The sequence below is a fragment of the Macaca nemestrina genome, chromosome 14, assembly GCF_043159975.1.
Source record: "Macaca nemestrina isolate mMacNem1 chromosome 14, mMacNem.hap1, whole genome shotgun sequence".
Taxonomy (NCBI): Eukaryota; Metazoa; Chordata; class Mammalia; order Primates; family Cercopithecidae; genus Macaca; species Macaca nemestrina.
In genome coordinates, this window is record NC_092138.1 from 73540947 (window position 1) to 73559352 (window position 18406).

Here is an 18406-nt window from a genome sequence, read left to right on the forward strand (position 1 = left end):
ATCAAATTATATATGTAGATATAACCAACATATATGTAAGTGATATATATTTGTATGTATATATGTGTACATGTTTATTTGAGATAATAGTCAAATAATAAAATTTACTATATTAAAGTATATAATTCAGTAAAATAAAGTAGCATTTAGTGTATTTAGGATATTGTAGAGCCATCACCTCTATACAGTTACAAAACATGTTTATCACCCAAAGGCAAACATCCTACCTTGTTGGGAAAGACAGCAAGGTAGATTGTTGTCCCTTGTATAGCAACCAAAGAGTGGACTTGGGGCTGGGGGATGTTCTTACAATGAAATAAAAAGACCTTACTGCCAGTGCTGGATGTATCTTACTGCTTGGAAATACTTTTCCTTCTTTTGGATTTGATGAGCAAGTTTGTTCTACTTAAGTGTGTAAATCATATGGTACCTGTCCGGCCTCACTGCTTTATCTATTCCTGAAGGGGTGGGAATAGGGTCCTTCATCTGCAACACAAGAGGTGTGTACACAGACCATCTCCTTGCATCAGCTGCCAGGTGAGGTCTGTTGCCATGGGGACTGATGTTCATTATTGAAGCTGATCTTGCTTGGTATCTTTTCTATATAAGCAAAAGTGTTCTATCCAGTGCCTATGTGAGTCATATATTTCTCGGTGACCCCAACATCTGCAAACATGTGGTGGGTTGATATCGTGAGACTGTTGCCCTCCTACTGGAGGGCAGCAGGTCTCACTTGTGTGTTCTCTCTCTCCCATAAACATATACACATAGACACACATACAAACACACACAGATAAATACATATATATACATATATATTCATGTAATAAATAGATTTTTGAGGTAATACTCAGATAACATTAAATGAACCATTTTAAAGCATACCATTCAGTGGCATTACTGCATCTACTATGCCATGGAATCATTGCCTCCATCCAGTTATAAAATATTTTTTTCCAAAGGGAAATTCTGTATCCATTCATCTGTCACTCACCCAGCTGTCCTCTTCCATGAGCCCCTGGCAAATATTAATCTGCTTTCTGTATCCATGGATTTGCATATTTAGAATACTTCCTATAACTGGAATCATACACTATACATCCTTTCATGTCTGGCTTGTTTCACTTAGCAAAAGGTTTTTGAGACTCATCCATGTTCTAGCATGCAGCAATATTTCATTCATTTTTATGGCTGAATACTATTCCATTTATAAATACATTAATTTTTCTTTATTCATTTTTCAGTTGATGGCTACTGACGTTGTGTCCATCTTTTGGTAATCGTCAATAGTACTGTTATAAACTCTTGTGCACAAGTTTTTGTATGCACACCTATTTTCAGTTTATTTATTTATTTATTTGTATTATTATACTTTAAGTTCTAGGGTACATGTGCACAACATGCAGGTTTGTTACATATGTATACATGTGCCACATTGGTGTGCTGCACCCATTACCTCGTCATTTACGTTATGTATATCTCCTAATGCTATCATTTTAGTACATATCTAAAAAGAAAATTGCTGAGAATTCTATGTGTAATTTTTTCAGGAATCATCAAACAGTGTTCCACACTGGCTAGTGGTTCACTGAGGAATTTTACATTCCCTTCAGCAACAGATGTAGGTTTCAGTTTCTCCACATACTTTTTAATACTTTTTTTTTTTTTTTTTTTTTTTGAGAGAGTCTCAAAAAAAGTGACAGAGTCTCAGCTCACTGCAGCCTTTGCCTCCCAGGTTCAAGTGATTCCCCTGCCTCAGCCTCCCTCCCAAGTAGCTGGGGTTACAGGTGTGCACCACCAGGCCCAGCTAATTTTTGTATTTTTAGTAGAGACAGTGTTTTGCTTTGTTGGCCAGACTGGTCTCGAACTTCTGACCTCAAGTGATCCACCCGCCTCAGCCTCCCAAAATGCTGGGATTATTGTGAGCCACCGCACCCTGCCTACGTTTTTGTTTTTAAATTACAGTTATATCATTGCATGTAAAGTGTTATTGTGCTTTTGTTTTACATTTTCTTAATGACTAATGATGTTGACTTTATTTTTATGTGCCTGTTGGCCATTTGTATGCCTTTTTGAAGAACTGATTATTGAGGTCTTCTGCCAATTGTTTCGAGTCACTTGTGTTTTCGTTGTTGAGATGTACAAGTCCTTTACATATTTTGGATACTAAACTCTTTTGATATATAAGATTTATAAATATTTTCCTCATTATGAAGGTTTATTTTCTTTTGATACTGTCTTCTGATGTTCCATTTTTAATATTTTTTTCCTTGTTGCTTGTTCTTTTGAAGTCATTGCCAAATCCAATGACATGAATCTATTTCTCTATGTTTTCTTCTATGACTTTTACATTTTTAACATGCACATTTTGATCTTCGATTTATTTAATTTTTGCCTAGGGTGTAATGTACAGGTCCAAGTTCAGTCCTTTGCCTATAGATACCCACTTGTGGTAGTACCATTTGTTGAAGAGATTCTTCTTTTTTTCCTTTTTATAGATTTAGGAAATACAAACTCAGTTTTGTTATATGGAAATAGAGAGACTATTTTTTCCCCCATTGAACAATCTTAGCACTCATCAAAATATTAAGTAGTTTTTAATTTTTACCTTTTAGGTTTATTTTTAAAGGATAAATAAACATTTTATATATTTATGATGTACAATATTTTGTTTTAACATATGTGTACACTTTGCAATGACTAAACAAAGTAATTCACATATGCATTACATCTATCTTGATGTAATAATATTCATCATTTTTCGTGGTGTGAAAAGTTAAAATGTGTGCAGATATCTTTTCCAGCTGGTGATTTATTTCTTAGATATATACCTAGTAGTGGAATTGCTGGATCATATGTTAGTTCTATTTTTTATTATTGGGGGGAACATCCATATGATTTTTAATAATCACTGTACTAATTTACATTCCTATCAACAGAATACAGGGTTTCATTTCCTTCACATACTTTCTAAAACTTGTCAGCTTCTGTCTTTTTGATAATAGTCAATCTAACAAGTGTGAAGTGGCATCTCATTATGATTTTAATTTGCATTTTTCTGATGATTAGGGATGGTGAGCATTTTTTCATATACCTGTTGTCTATTTATATATATATTTAGAAATGTCTATATTTTAATATTTTGAATATTATTTTTTCTAGTGAATATTTCTGACATATTTTGAACAATATTTGCATATTTATTTTTAGGTTAATAGAATTTAATTAAATATAATTTATTAAAATCTTTACTATTTTAAAAATAAGTTAACATTGCTATTTTTTAAATAGAAGTATTTATTCATCTATACTTATTCAGTGACCACATGAAATTTATTTCAGGTTCTAGTATTTGTTTTTCTTTTTTAAATTTTACACATGCCAAATAATGCCAGGAATTAGTAATATTTTTTTATTTCCTAATATTTACAGCACGGAAATGGTATTGAGTAGCAGATCTGTGATCCATTCACTTCCTTTACTGAGGGGATACTCTCAGGTCATCTACACAAAAACCACAGAAACCTGTTGTTAGCAGTCATCCAGTAAAATGATCTAGTGTTCATATCAGCATTATTCACAGAAAAACAGGTAAAAACAATGCAAATGCCCATCAACACATGACACAATAAATAAAATGTAGCATATACATATAATGGAGTTTTATTCAATCCCTTTTTAAAAACAAATGGAATTCTGACATATGCTACAGCATGGATAAATCTTGAAGACATCATACTAAAGGAAATATTGTATGAGTAAAATTATATGAGATACCTAAGAGAAGTCAAATTCATATAGACAGAAAGTAGAGTGAAGTTTTCCAGGATGAGAGAAAAAGAGGAAATGGGAAGTTATTGTTTAATAGCTAACTTTGAGAAGATTAAAAAAATGTTCTGGAGATGAAGAATTGTGATGGTTGTACAGTAATGTGAATGAACCGAACTATATATTTAAAAATAGTTAAGCTCATCAATTTTAGGTTACCTATACCTTACCCAAATTAAATATATATATTGAATTATATTTATATAATTAAAATATGTAAATTATATAATTAATTATACTTATTTACTATGTATATATTATACTATAATATATAGTATAATGTAATATATTATATATTATAATAGAATATAATATATATAATATCATCTAACTTTGCAATGAAAAATATATGCAGAAAAACACACTAATAGAATACATGCCTGCAGCTTCTAAGGCATTTGGAAAGATATTTTTGAAGTTTTAAAACGAAACAGACAATCAAAGGCAGATTTTTTATGGTTGAAAACACTCAAAATCATGATGGCATGCACTCCAAACAAATGGATCCATACATCCACTACAAGTCAATTAAAAGTTTCAAAATACTTTATTAAGGAATTTGATGAATACTAAAATGTATATAGATGGGCAACGATCCAAAAATCACCAAAAATCTTTGAGAGAAAACAATCAAGTGGAAGAAATGTCTCTCTTGGTGCCATGATGCAGTTTAAAATAAATTTCATCAAAATATTGGGATATTAGTTGGGGATAAATACTGTATATATAGCAGGTAAAGTAAAGGGCTCAGAAATAGATACGTACAAATATTTCTGAGCTAGTAATTTCTCTAAGAAGAATTTTCTTTTTATCTAGCACCTTTAAATGATAAGTCATTTTCAAACTACTTAGCCAACTTGAAGAGACTTCTGGTGGTCAAGGATGTAATCATTTGAGTAGAAAAATGATGACAACTGCAGTGGGTTGAAATGTATAAAGTATCTTTACATTCTTGAGTTAATAAGGATATTAAAACAAATTTATAGTAACCTTTGGTGGTTTCTAGGGTTTATATTTTAAAAAATTATTAATGACAAAAGGGAATAATCACTTATCCTTCATTTAAAAAAAAAAAACTTTGCATTAGGATAGCAAAATCGTTACTAGAGAAACCTTTTTAAATTATAGATGCCAGCTTACGAATAAGCAACAGATGTTCAAATTATATTACCACTACTTAAAAACATTGAAGAAATAGTGGACCTAGTCTTTCAATATGGCCGTGAGAATCACACAGTAAAACTAGATCACTGGTTACTTTGTGCCTCCTGATAGAAGCAAGCAACACTTTCAATGAGGTAATCTTGCCAGAAAAGAAAAGCTGACATTGAACAATATTTCAGTTCTACCAAATGCTTTGGTAGAAAATATTAGTGAGAAATATTAAATCATGCTACAGCTAAATTAGCCAAAGTCAAAATATAGATAGTAAGATATTTGCAAATGCAGAATATCAAAAATGTCTATCCGAGAAACCATGTACAAAAAGGGTTTTCAACCAGTAAGTTGAAAACTCCAAGAATAGAATGAGATGAGCCAAATAGTTTTTCAAAGACTTTTATAAGACCTGTCAAACAAATGCAAACCTACCATACCAATATGCAGATATGGAAAGTATTTAAAGTTATTTTGAAAATTTTATTTATAAAATTATTGGGAAAATTTAAAAACTGACTGAAGACCTAATGGTATTAACTATTGATGAGTTTATTTAGGTTTTAAAATGTATTGTCATTATGAACTAAAAAGAGCAGCTGATATTCTTTTAAAATTGCCTAGCAAAATATTACAAATGAGGTTTTAGGGGGGTTGGGTTTGTTTCAAAATAAACTTGTATGTTTCAAACTGTTTCAAAATAAACTTGATTGACTATGAGTTGTTAATTGTGGCACTACCACAATTGTGGTTGCTATATATTTCTAGGAATCTGAGTAATTCATATCACTTGAAGGTCTGGAGGTTAGCATCTTAATGCCTTTCTAATTGAATGTTCTCTAGAATTTCATTTTCTAATACAGTAGCCAGTAGGCACATGGGGATATTCAGATTTCAAATTGGGTTTAAAAACTCGGAACCAAAATGAATCCCTATAGCCAAGACAATCCTAAGCAAAAAGAACAAAGTTGGAGGCATCACGCTACCTGACTTCAAACTGTACTACAAGGCTACAGTAATCAAAACAGCATGGTACTGGCACCCGAACAGATATATAGACCAATGGAACAGAACAGAGGCCTCAGAAATACCACCACACATCTACAATCATCTGATATTGGACAAACCTGACAAAAACAAGCAATGGGGAAAGGATTCCCCATTTAATAAATGGTTTTGAGAAAACTGGCTAGCCATATGCAGAAAAATGAAACAGGACCCCTTCTTTACACCTTATACAAAAATCAACTCAAGATGGATTAAAGATTTAAATGTAAGACCTAAAACCATAAAAACCCTAGAAGAAAGCCTAGGCAATACCATTCAGGACATAGACCTGGGCAAAGACTTCATGGCTAAACACCAAAAGCAATGGCAACAAAAGCCAAGATTGATAAATGGGATCTAATTAACCTAAAAAGCTTCTGCACAGCAAAAGAAACTATCATCAGACTGAACAGGCAAACTACAGAATGGGAGAAATTTTTGCAATCTATCCAACTGACAAAGGGATAATATCCAGAGTCTATGAGGAATTTAAACAAATTTACAAGAAAAAAACAACCCCATCAAAAAGTGGACAAAGGATATGAACAGACACTTCTCAAAAGAAGACATTTATATGGCCGAAAAACACATGAAAAGAAGCTCATCATTACTGGTCATCAGAGAAATGCAAATCAAAACCACAATGAGATACCATCTCATGCCAGTTACAATGGTGATCATTAAAAAGTCAGGATACAATACATGCTGAAGAGGATGTGGAGAAATAGGAATGCTTTTACACTGTTTGTCGGAGTGTAAATTAGTTCAACCATTGTGGAAGACAGTGTGGATCCCTCAATGATCTAGAACTAGAAATACCATTTGACCCAGCAATCCCATTACTGGGCATATACCCAAAGGATTATAAATCATTGTACTATAAAGACACATGCACATGTATGTTTATTGCAACACTATTTACTATAGCCAACACCTGAATCAACCCAAATGCCCATCAATGATAGAATGGATAAAGAAAATGTGGCACATAAACACCATGAAATACTACATAGCCATAAGAAAGAATGAGTTCATGTCTTTTGCAGGGACATGGATGAAGGTGGAAACCATCATTCTCAGCAAACTAACGCAGGAACAAAAAAACAAACCCCGAATGTTCTCACTCATAATTGGGAGTTGAACAATGAAAGCATATGGACACAGGGAAGGGAACATCACACACTGGGGCCTGTCAGGAGGTGGGGGGAAAGCAGAGGAATAGCATTAGGAGAAATACCTAATGTAAATGATGAGTTGATGGTTGCAGCAAACCACCATGATGCATGTATATCTACGTAACAAAACTGCATGTTCTGCATTGTATCCAAGAACTTAAAATATAATAAAAATAAATAAATAAATAAATAAATAAATAAATAAATACAAAACAACTCAGTTCCTAGACAGTACAAGCCACATTTAAAGGGCTCAACAACCACATATGGCTAGTGGTTATTGTAATGGATAACACTGATATAGAATATTTCTATCATCACAGAAAGTTTATAGAATAGTATTAGCCTAGGGAATTTCTTTTAATAGTCAATCACTGGTGAAAGTTGATAGATGTAAGCTGTTTTGATAAGCTGCCTAGGACATAGCTGTTATGTGATAAATATCATGCTAACTCCATGGCTTTTAATACAAAGTATGACTTTTAGCATAGATTTATTCTTCTTAAATTACATTTAAGACTCTGTATAGTGTGAATTTTCATCAATTATGGTAAAATAATAATTATCAGAATACTGATCACCCTAATATTATAAACTTTTATATGTAATAGGAATAAGTTTATCGAGTTTAGTTAACGTATTCACAATTCCACAGTAAACAGTGGTAGGTAAATTCTCATTCCTTCCAGTGATCTCCAGCACTAGGCAGGTCACGATTATACTCTCCCATAAATGAGATAAAAATATGTAAACACTTTATCACAGTGTTTACCATATAATAATCATTTACTAAATGAAAGTTATCATTATAATTATTATAGTACTTTAAACATTTAATCTACATGAATTGCTCAACCAATTTTTAAATGAGTATTTAAATTTTTATGAGTAGATAATACATATCGAATGTATTGTATAAGAAACAAAATATAAATAGGTCAGCAAGTATAAATAAATAAAGTACCATTAAATAAACAAAGATCAAGGGATGAGAGAAATGATGAATAATTCTACTAAAATATATAATTAGGAATATTTGCTAGAGTCCTAGACAGATGGCACTGCTCGTTTATAGTTACTAGTAGGATGTGATATTGCCATCAGCTTGGTAAAGAATTCATATATTGTTTATCTTCACAAAGTAAATTTTTTCAGATATTCAGTTCTGAGAAACTTTTTACTCTCATCATATACTACATTTCTTTTCCTTTCTTATTTTTATAAGGCAAACAAGTAAACATACAATGTTATAGTTACTGAATATTTCCCAGAAAGAACTTTAACTATGTTAAAAATATTTTGCTGCAAAATATTTGCTTTGTATCAAGGAAGTGGACTCCCTTGGTGTCAAAAAGTCTTGGATATAAAATATTTGTATTATTAATAAAGGATATTAAATATAAACGACAAAAAGCGTATTTACACTTACATTTTAATTAATTTATATTGCATGGCCTGATTTTAAGGGCAGTAATAAATTTTTGACCAGTTAAGAAGAAAATAGATTATAGAATGTATCTGGAGAACTATTTTTGTGTGATTTTAGTTGACACAGAACCCTAGCATTTATAGTATAAAAAATTGAGCATTTTCTGCTGTATTATATATTGTATCCAATGGCATTAAAAGTTATTAAAAAGAATGAGAAAAAATATGAGTAGATTTAAATGCTGGAAGAATACAAAATGGCAAAAAGCTGACAAAATTAGATATTGTTTACATTTCAAGAACCCATATTATTTCTCGGGAAAAAATTAATAAAACAAGACAACACAAATTAAATCAAATTAATGCATTCTAGGCACTAAATGTTTCTTATTTTACTGCCAATATTGTATAGCTGAAATTTTAACAAACATGAAAATATGTACAATTATCACATATAAAAGTAGAATATCATTCTAGCCCTTGCAATGTAAAAATTAGCTTTTGTAGACAAATGTGGTTATGCCAGCAGTCACTACTCATAATCACTGATGTTGAAATGATCAGAATTTTATCCGCACAAGAGGAAATAGAGAATATTTTGATTTCAAACTCTGTAAAACAGAGAAGAATTTGCAATGTAAAACATCTGTATTAGACACTGATGTCTTAAAACATTATAACCTAATTCATGTCAAAATAAAAGAATTAGAAAATCAAGTTAGTGTAAGAAAATAAAAATTGAATATATATATTCCCCAATGCAGTATTAACCATTTCAAACATTTGATATTTCCATTCATAAAACTTTTAGTATATTTTAGAATGTTAATGCAGACCTTTGAGGGAAAATAAATATCAAGGAAGATAAAAATAATTTGATTTAAAAATACTCATGCCTTTTGAATTGGTAAAAATTTAAAAAGATTTGTTTTCTGATTTAATACACTCTCAGTTGATAGTTGTTTGTTATTTGAAACAACGTGACTTATTTCTTTTTATATATCTTGCTTGTGTATTTGAATATTGGATCTTTTAGCCATAGAGAATGATTCTTATTTAATCTAAAGTGCTGTTATATTTTCTACAATACAGCACGAATGTTAAAATGTATGTATCATTGTAAAATTAAGTTTTTTTTTTCTCTCTCTCTCTCCCTTCACCTCTGTAGTTAATGGGAAAGGCTATGTTTTGTCCTTGTAAATGTAATTTCTCTCAAATTCTTTTCTTAATCAAAGTATTATTTAAAATTGTATGCTTCATGTTGATGAATGATTATGAAATACAAAGTATTAGGAAACACTATTCAAATGCAAAACATAAGCAATAGCAAGTTAGACATTTATTTATTTATGTATTTATTTATTTGAGACAAGGTCTCTCTCTGTTGTCTAGGTTGGAGTGCAATGATGTGATCATGATCTATCTCTCTCTTTCCAGCCTTCGATTTATTTAAATATAAGCTGCATTGGTTTTTCTTTGGTTCCTTCTTTTGTTTTGTTTTTTGGTTTGGTTGTTCACAGGCCACTAATCTGCTTTTGTTGCCTCTCTATCCAGACTTGATTTTCAGTGCCCCAGTTTTATACTTTGGGGGTGTTATTTTTGTTTGGTTTTGTTTTTCTCCTTTTTATATCACTTTTAAAAGTCAAGAAATGTGCTAGATTTAATCCCTACTTCACTCATTTGGGTCTTTGCTGTGTAAATTATTCTCTTTCTTATTTGTTCAAAGTGTCCATCTCCCCAAAGTTTAATTTCCATTAGTCTTAGACCATTTCTCATACCCATCTTGTTTGCTCCCAATATTTTCAATTTTCTATTTTCTTCTTATAGCTGTAAAACTGCAAAACTTTCAATTATTGCATATAAATTTTCTACAAATTAATTTTAAAAAATGAAAACCCAGTAGAAAATAGGCAAGCAGTTCTTTTGACAAGCATAGTCCACGAAATTATAAAATGTACTAAACATAATCCATAATAATAACAATTTCAAACTAAAACATTAAGGATACATTATTATATACCTACTGGATCAACAAAAGAAAAAAAAAATATCAATAGAATGTGTTAGCCAGGATCTGAAGCAATAGGAACTCATATGTTCCTGTGAAAACATACATTGATATAACTACTTTGTAAAAATGTTTGGCATTACCTAGTGAATGCTGTAAAACTGAATAGATGAATTTCCTATCGTGGTTGTGAGAATAGGCTAGCTTTAAGATGGGTGTAACAGGCAAAATTCGAGCAATTGCACTATAAGATTATCCACCCTCAAACCCTGGAACTGTAAAGCTAATGAGATATCATGCCCATAAACAGGTCACATGACAAAAGGGTCTTTACAGATGTTGTGAAGATTACTAATTAGTTTACCTAAAAACAGAGATCATCTGAGATTATCTTGTGGGCAAAACATAATCACTTGTTTTTCATAGGCCAAAAGCTTTCCCTGGCTCATGACAGAAAAAGAAATCACAGAGATTTGAAGGATGACAAGGGCAGATCATGGTTTTAAGACAGAAATATCCATTAGAAGCAGAATGTGCATGACCTTAAGCAGCCAAGGGCAGCCCTTTGCTGGCAGACAGCAAGAAAATGGGAATTTTAGACATTCAAACACCAGGAACTGAGTTCTTCTACTAACAGGCAAGAGTTTAAGGGGTTGCGGGAGAAACTTAGTTGTCCAGACAGGAATGCAGATAGCCAATACTTTGATTTCAGCCTCGCATGTCTCAAGAGGAGACTTCAACCATATCATCCTGCGCTTCTGTCCCACAAAGCTGTGAGTGAATAAATAGGTATTATTTTGAACCATTGAGTTTGTGGTTTGTTACACAGCAATGGCAAATGCATATATCAAGCAAAACATGCCTTCAAAATCTCAAAGGCCAAACACATTAAAATGACTTTCTTAATCTCCCCATTCTCTCAAAACAAAAAGTTATTGCAGGTTTAGTAATAAGGCTTTCTAATTCACATGGAAGATACTCATGGAACAAGATGGCAGTCTTCACAATTAAGAATATCATTGGTCATATGGCTAAGGAGCAAAATCAGACTCAAAAAATCCCAGTGGTTCAGAATTGACACATATCACTTCTGCTCGTGTTTAACGAGTTGGAACCAGGCAAACTGCCCTTCCAAAATGCCAAAGACCTTAAAAGTAATGTCCCATGTTTTCTCAGGAAGGAAAAGGGAACTGGATGACAGTAAATACTAACACATTCTGTACTTAACACCACCTAATAATTGATCACTTTTCTTTCCTCACTCATACAAAATGTTTGTCGTCTCTTTCATTTATATTTTAAAATTAGCCCATTATGCTAAACTCACATTTTTAAATTTTAATACCTAAATATAGTCAATGACACCTGACATACACAAATGACATTCTTTATTCTAAATGTTTTTCTTTAGAGTTGCCCTCTTTAGAGTCTGCCCTTCTAAGTTACCTCAAATACATTTTTAATTAAACCTTTTACTTAGAGATAATTGTAGGTTCATATAAGAGAGAGATCCTATTACCCTTTAACCTGTTTTCCCCAGTGATAACATCTTGCAAAATTATAGTAGAATATCACAGCCTCATATTGACACTGACACAGTAAAGAACAGAACATTTCCATCACTACAAGGACCCCTCATGTTGCCTTTTATAGTCACCCACATTCCCCCATCCCACCCCTTCTATGACCCCTTCTATCCATTAGTCTGTTCCCATTTTCTGTATTTTTATGATTTCAAGAATTTTTGTTTTTGCTTGTTTAGAGTCTCACTCTGTCACCCAGGCTGACGTGCAGTGGCAAGATCATAGTTCACTTCAGCCTCAACTCCCCAGGCTCAAGCACTTCTTCCGCCTCAGCCTCCCAAGTAGCTGAGACCAAGGCTAATGTCACCATGCCCATCTACTTTTTTCATTATTTATTTGTTGTGTGCCTATGGGAGTCTCACTTTGTTTTCCAGACTAGTCTCAAACTCCTAGACTCAAGGGATCCTCCCACCTCAGCTTCCCAAAGTGCTGTGATTACAGGCATGAGCCACTGTACCAGGCCTTAAAAATGTTATATAAGTGGAATCTTGCAGTGCGTAACTTGGGGGATTGTTTTTATTACTTAAGATAATTACCTGGAGTTTCATTCAGGTTTATTGTGTGTCAGCAGTTCAGTTCTTTCCTTGCCGTGCATGGAATGGTTGTATGATATTTCATTAGTCATCTGGGCTTCTTCCAGTTTCTGGTTATTATTAAATAAAGCTGTTATGTTATGAGACCAGTTCTTCACTTCTCTTGAATAAATGCCCAGGAGTGCAATCACTGAGTCCTACCATAATTGCAAGTTTAGTATTTTAAGAAAATGCCAAAGTTTTCCTCACAATGGATGTGCCATTTTACATTTACCCCAGTTTTGTATAAATGATTCCACATTTTTACCACTATTTGACATCTTTTTTTTTATTTTAGCCATTCTGATAGGTGTGTGAAAGTACCTCATAATTGTTTTAAATTTCCCTAATAATTAATGATTTAAACTGTTTTGGTTGTTTTATTTGCCATCTATATATCTTCTTTAATGAAATATCCCATGTTTTGCCTATGTTCTCATTGATGTTTGTTTTATTAATTTTGTGTTGTATGTTATTTATATATTATACATACTAGTTCTTTGTAGAATATGTTGTTTGCAAATATGTTCACCTACTTTGTGTGTCTGTTAAGCTTCTTAACAGTTTCTTGTTCAGAAAAATACAATTGAAATTCAATTGCTCATTTTTTTACTTTTATGGATAGTGGTTTCCATGTAAAGTTTTAGTATTCACTCCCAAGATTGATAGACTGAAGATTTCTTCCAATGTTTGTCCTAAAGTTTTCTAGGTTTAAGTTTTATCTATTATCTCTCTCTCTCTATCATCTATCAATCATCTATTTTCAAGATCAACTTTGAGTTAATTTCTACATAAATGTGAGGGTTAGGTTGAGATTTTTTTCTTCTGTCTTTTAAAATTTTTACCTATGAATATTCAACTGTCCCAACATTTGTTGAAGAGCTTATCTTTCCTTTATTGAATGTGTTCATACTTAAATTCAATCAGGCATAATCGTTGGGGTTTATTTCTGAGACTTTTTTGTTCTTTTCATCTAAGCATATATCCCACTACCAGTAACACATGGTCGTCAATAATGTGACTGTATAATATTTTGAAATCAAGTAGATTGATTTTCTCCCACTTTACCTTTATAAAAGTCATTTTAGCTATTCTAATTTCTTTGTATTTCTGTATACATTTTAGAATAATCTTCTCTATAGCCGCACAATATATTTTTGGAAGTTTTAAAGGAATTGAAATGTCTATCAGTTTTAGGAGTACTAACATCTTTATTATGTTAAATCTTTCAATCCATGTCTCTATATACCTCTACATTTATTTTTTATTTTCTTTCTGATATGAAGTGTTCACCATAGAAGTCATACACATCTTTTTCTTATATTTGTACAGAAGTTTTTTAGCTGATGTAAATGGTGTTGTATTTTATATTTATATATTCAGTGTGTTCGTTACATAATATTACATAATATTACTTATTATATTGATTTTGTATGCTTATCCTGTGATAAATATATTTGGCTGTATAATTTTATGTTTATCCTTTGACCTTGATAAACTCAATTGATGGTTTCTAGGAGCATTGCAAATCCTTGGAATTTTCTAGGTTATAAACTATGTCATCTGCAAAGAGAAACTATTTTATTTCTACTTGAAAGGAATACGTATCCTGTAATTGGATAAAGTATTCTGTAAATGTTGATTAGATCCTACTGGTTGATGGTGTTGTTGAGTTCTTATATATTTTTGCCGATTTGTCTAGTTTATCTATTAAGCATTAAGAAAGTGGTGCTGATGTCTCCAACTATAAGTTTGCATTTGTCTACTTCTCCTTTCAATTCTGTTTTTGTTTGCATAATTTGCAGCTCTATTGTTTACTGCATATACCTTTAAAATTACCATTTCTTTCGATGAACAGAACCTTTCTTCATTTTATGTCTTTGTCACTAGGAAGTTTATTTGCCCTAAGGTCTGCTTTTCATTATATTAATATGGCTACTACAACTTCTTTTATGAAAAGTTCGTGTTATATTTCTCTTTCCCCTTTTACTTTGAACCTGTCTTCATTATATTTGAAGTGAGTTTCTAGTGGAAAACAAACAGTTGGGTAATGTTTATTCCACTTTCCTAGTCTCTGTCTCTTAATTGGAATATTTTGAAGATGACATTGAATGTAATTATTGATATGCTAGGGCTGACATCTGCCATTTTATTTTTTGATTTTTTTTTTTGGTCTCTTTTTCGTCCTATATACCTGTGGATTACATGTTTTAGAAATTTATTTTGTTTGATCTTATTTTTGAGTGTGTCTCTTTGGATAGCCTTTACAGTATCTGATCTAAGTATCACATTATATACACACTACTTAGAGTCTACTGGTGTCATTTTATCAGTTTGAGTGAAGCACACCAATCTTATTTCTCTTTACTTCCCTGTACTCTCTCCATTTGTTATATCAAATTCTTACATATTTATTCCACATACATTCAGCACTACATCAGATAATGTTATAATTTTCACTTTAGCTGTCAAACATTTTTAAGAAGACTGAAGAGGGGAAGGAACAGTGTTAGGAAATAGTCAAGACAGAGCATTTGTATTGAATCAAGGCCATGGAGTGTTCAGAGTTGACCTATATGGATGTCTTTAATTACATACCATTCTGTCATGTTTTGATTAGCAATCTCAAGGGAAAGAGGGACAACCCTAAGTAAAGGCAACTGAGAGAAACAAAGAAGGTAGACTGAAAATAAACAGTTCAGCAATGTGATAATAAATAATACATTAAAAACATAATGAAGTAAAATTTTAAAATGCAGTTAAATAAAAGTAAAACTAAGAAATTTAGTAGTGTTTACAAGTAATACTTGTAACAGATTGTTAAAAAAGAAAAACATCAATATCATTCTTAAATACTATGAGATCATATAACTTTTTCTATTGCTATTTTTATTATTGTCATCATGAGCAGCTCGTGTTCTTAACCATAATGGTTTGTGTACCTAATCTCTGAATCACTGTGATGACCATACAACTGTTCAATCCTGAAATGGTAGAAATATGAAAAATCTATGATTAGGTTGTGCCAGATAAATGAAAAAGCTAACATGGATGAATTATGGATTGGAAAGGAGAAAAAAGAGAACAATGACTATCAACAGACACTCAAAACTAGCTGTAGATACTTATCAAAAATTAATATTTTCATCATGATTATCCTTGAATCATAGTTTTTTGCATTCCTGAAAATAGATTTGACATCCTTTGAACTAAAATATGTTTAATAATTGGAAAAAAGGAGGTTTGCATCTATATAGGACTGAAAGAGGTGTCCTCAAATTATTTGATTTTTAATTTGAGCAAAGCTTTATCTCACTTTTTATCAATGTATTCTCAATGTATTCATAAAACAAGATGTGTATTCATAAAGTTCTGACCCTAATCCATTTAGTTTCTTGTTGCCCTCTTCATCCTGGAGGAACTTTTTTTGAAAATTAGAAGTTGTTTTGTTGGCTTCCTTTTACTTATTTTCCCCATTTTATTGAGATACAATTAACAAATAAAATTGGATCTATTTAAGTTGTTGAATTTGGTTTTTGGTACATGTATACTTTGTGAAATGGTAGCCACAATTAAGTTAGTTAACATATTCATCATCTTACATAGTTACCATTTTCTTTTTCCTTTATGTAATAAAAATTCTGTATTATTGTGATTAACTCATATGCTGAAGATTTTTTGAAAACAATGGCTAAATAATTTACATCAAAGGCATTTGTGGAGATAATTAGACCTTTATCTCATTTCCATTAATGTCAATCATACCACAAATGAGACATTATTTAAACACTTAAGAATATCTTTATAGAGTAACCCTAAAGGAAAATGCACATCGAGAGGATCTATAATATTGAGCAACAATAAAAAATATTTTCTTTTGAATTTAAATATTGCTGTATGTGAACATTATTCTGTTTGAAGTTTCCTTCACATCAAATAGCCCAAAAGATAATTTGACCATTCAGCTTCAATTGATAAGAAAAACTCTTCAGACTATCATCATCATTAATCACTGTTTAAATTGCTTAGGGAAATATTATCTATAAGGAAATTATTAAGTATGAGATAATTATGTACCATTAATTCAAGGTATTTCTTTAAAAGTTTAAAAAGTGAGAATTGTAAAAATTAAAGAATAGCAAAGCTAAACTTGCATCAATCATTACTCGTAGGCATAATTTTTGGCTTTGGAAAAGCACTTTTAAATTTATTAAATATGACTATAGTAATAATGTGAATACAATGTAGGAAAAAAATAAAAGAAACCTTAATTATGGATAATCATATATTAATTAGAGCTTGCCAGTTTCATTTAAGTACATGACTTATTACACCTATCAGAAATTATTAGAACCCCTAACTGCAGTATTGGTAAAACTTCCCACCATTCAAAGCTCTTCCACTTTTGTATCTAAGTAATGTGTATCAATTCAATGTTTATGTAAGCCAGAGACCATCTCTTTTTTGCCTCTGTCTTAACTCTATTAATTCTGACATTATTCCTGATTTATTCTCATACTTTTATTCCTTTATTCATTCAACAAATATTTGTTGCCTTCTTTCTGTATGTCAGACACTATTCCAAAGAATCAAGTAGTACAAATTCCTGCCTTCCTGGGGTTTATGATCCATAAATAGTTGTAGTCTAAAACAAAGTAAATATATAGAACAGAGAAAATATTTAAAAATAATTTTCCAAGAAAAATGAAAGAGGAAATATTTGGAGTTCTAGGGTGAAAATGGGGGTACAATTTAAAATAAACTATTTGACACACATGTTACCAAAAACACAAGATTTGACTAATGACTTGCAGATTATCTATAGAAAGAACAACCCAGGAAAAAGAAAGAGCTAATGCAAATACCTTAAGAACTATAAAGAAATCTGTATGGATAGAGAGCAGAATATTTGGCAATACTTGGCAAGAATTTAAGGAGATGTTCAAATTTAAAAAGGAGTTGAAAATATAGCAGAAATGTATGATTCACTGTCTAATTTTTATCTTTAGTTTGTAACAGGAAGCTATTGTACAGTTCTCAGCAAAAAGGAAATATGATACTCATTTAAGGTTTTTAAAGTTTTATTTTACTTATGATCACTCAAGTAAGTGTACATATGTATGGAGTATAGTGTGATGTTTTAATACATATATACATTGTATAATGATCAAAAGAGGGTAATTAGTACATCCATCACTTTAAACATTTATCCTTTCATTGTGATGATAATATTCAAAATCTTCTAGCTGTCTTAAAACATGCAATGCATTATTATTAGCTATAGTCACACTACTTTGTAGAAAACAACACCTTCTCTCACTCTGATATTGAGAATAGATGGGAAACTGTGGAAGTAGAGAAACCAGTGAGGAGGTTCTTGCAGTAATGCCAGTGAGAATTTATATGTGGATTTTACCTGGTTAGTAGTGATGGAGGAAATGAGAAGTGTTCCAACTCTGAATACTTGTTGAATATATAATCAAAGGACTCCCTTACAAAATGTATATGGGATACAAGAGACAGATGTCAAGAATGTCCCTAAGATTTTGGCCTAAACAACTGGAAAGCCTGAATTGAGATGAAGAAGGCTGGAAGTGTAACATAAATGAG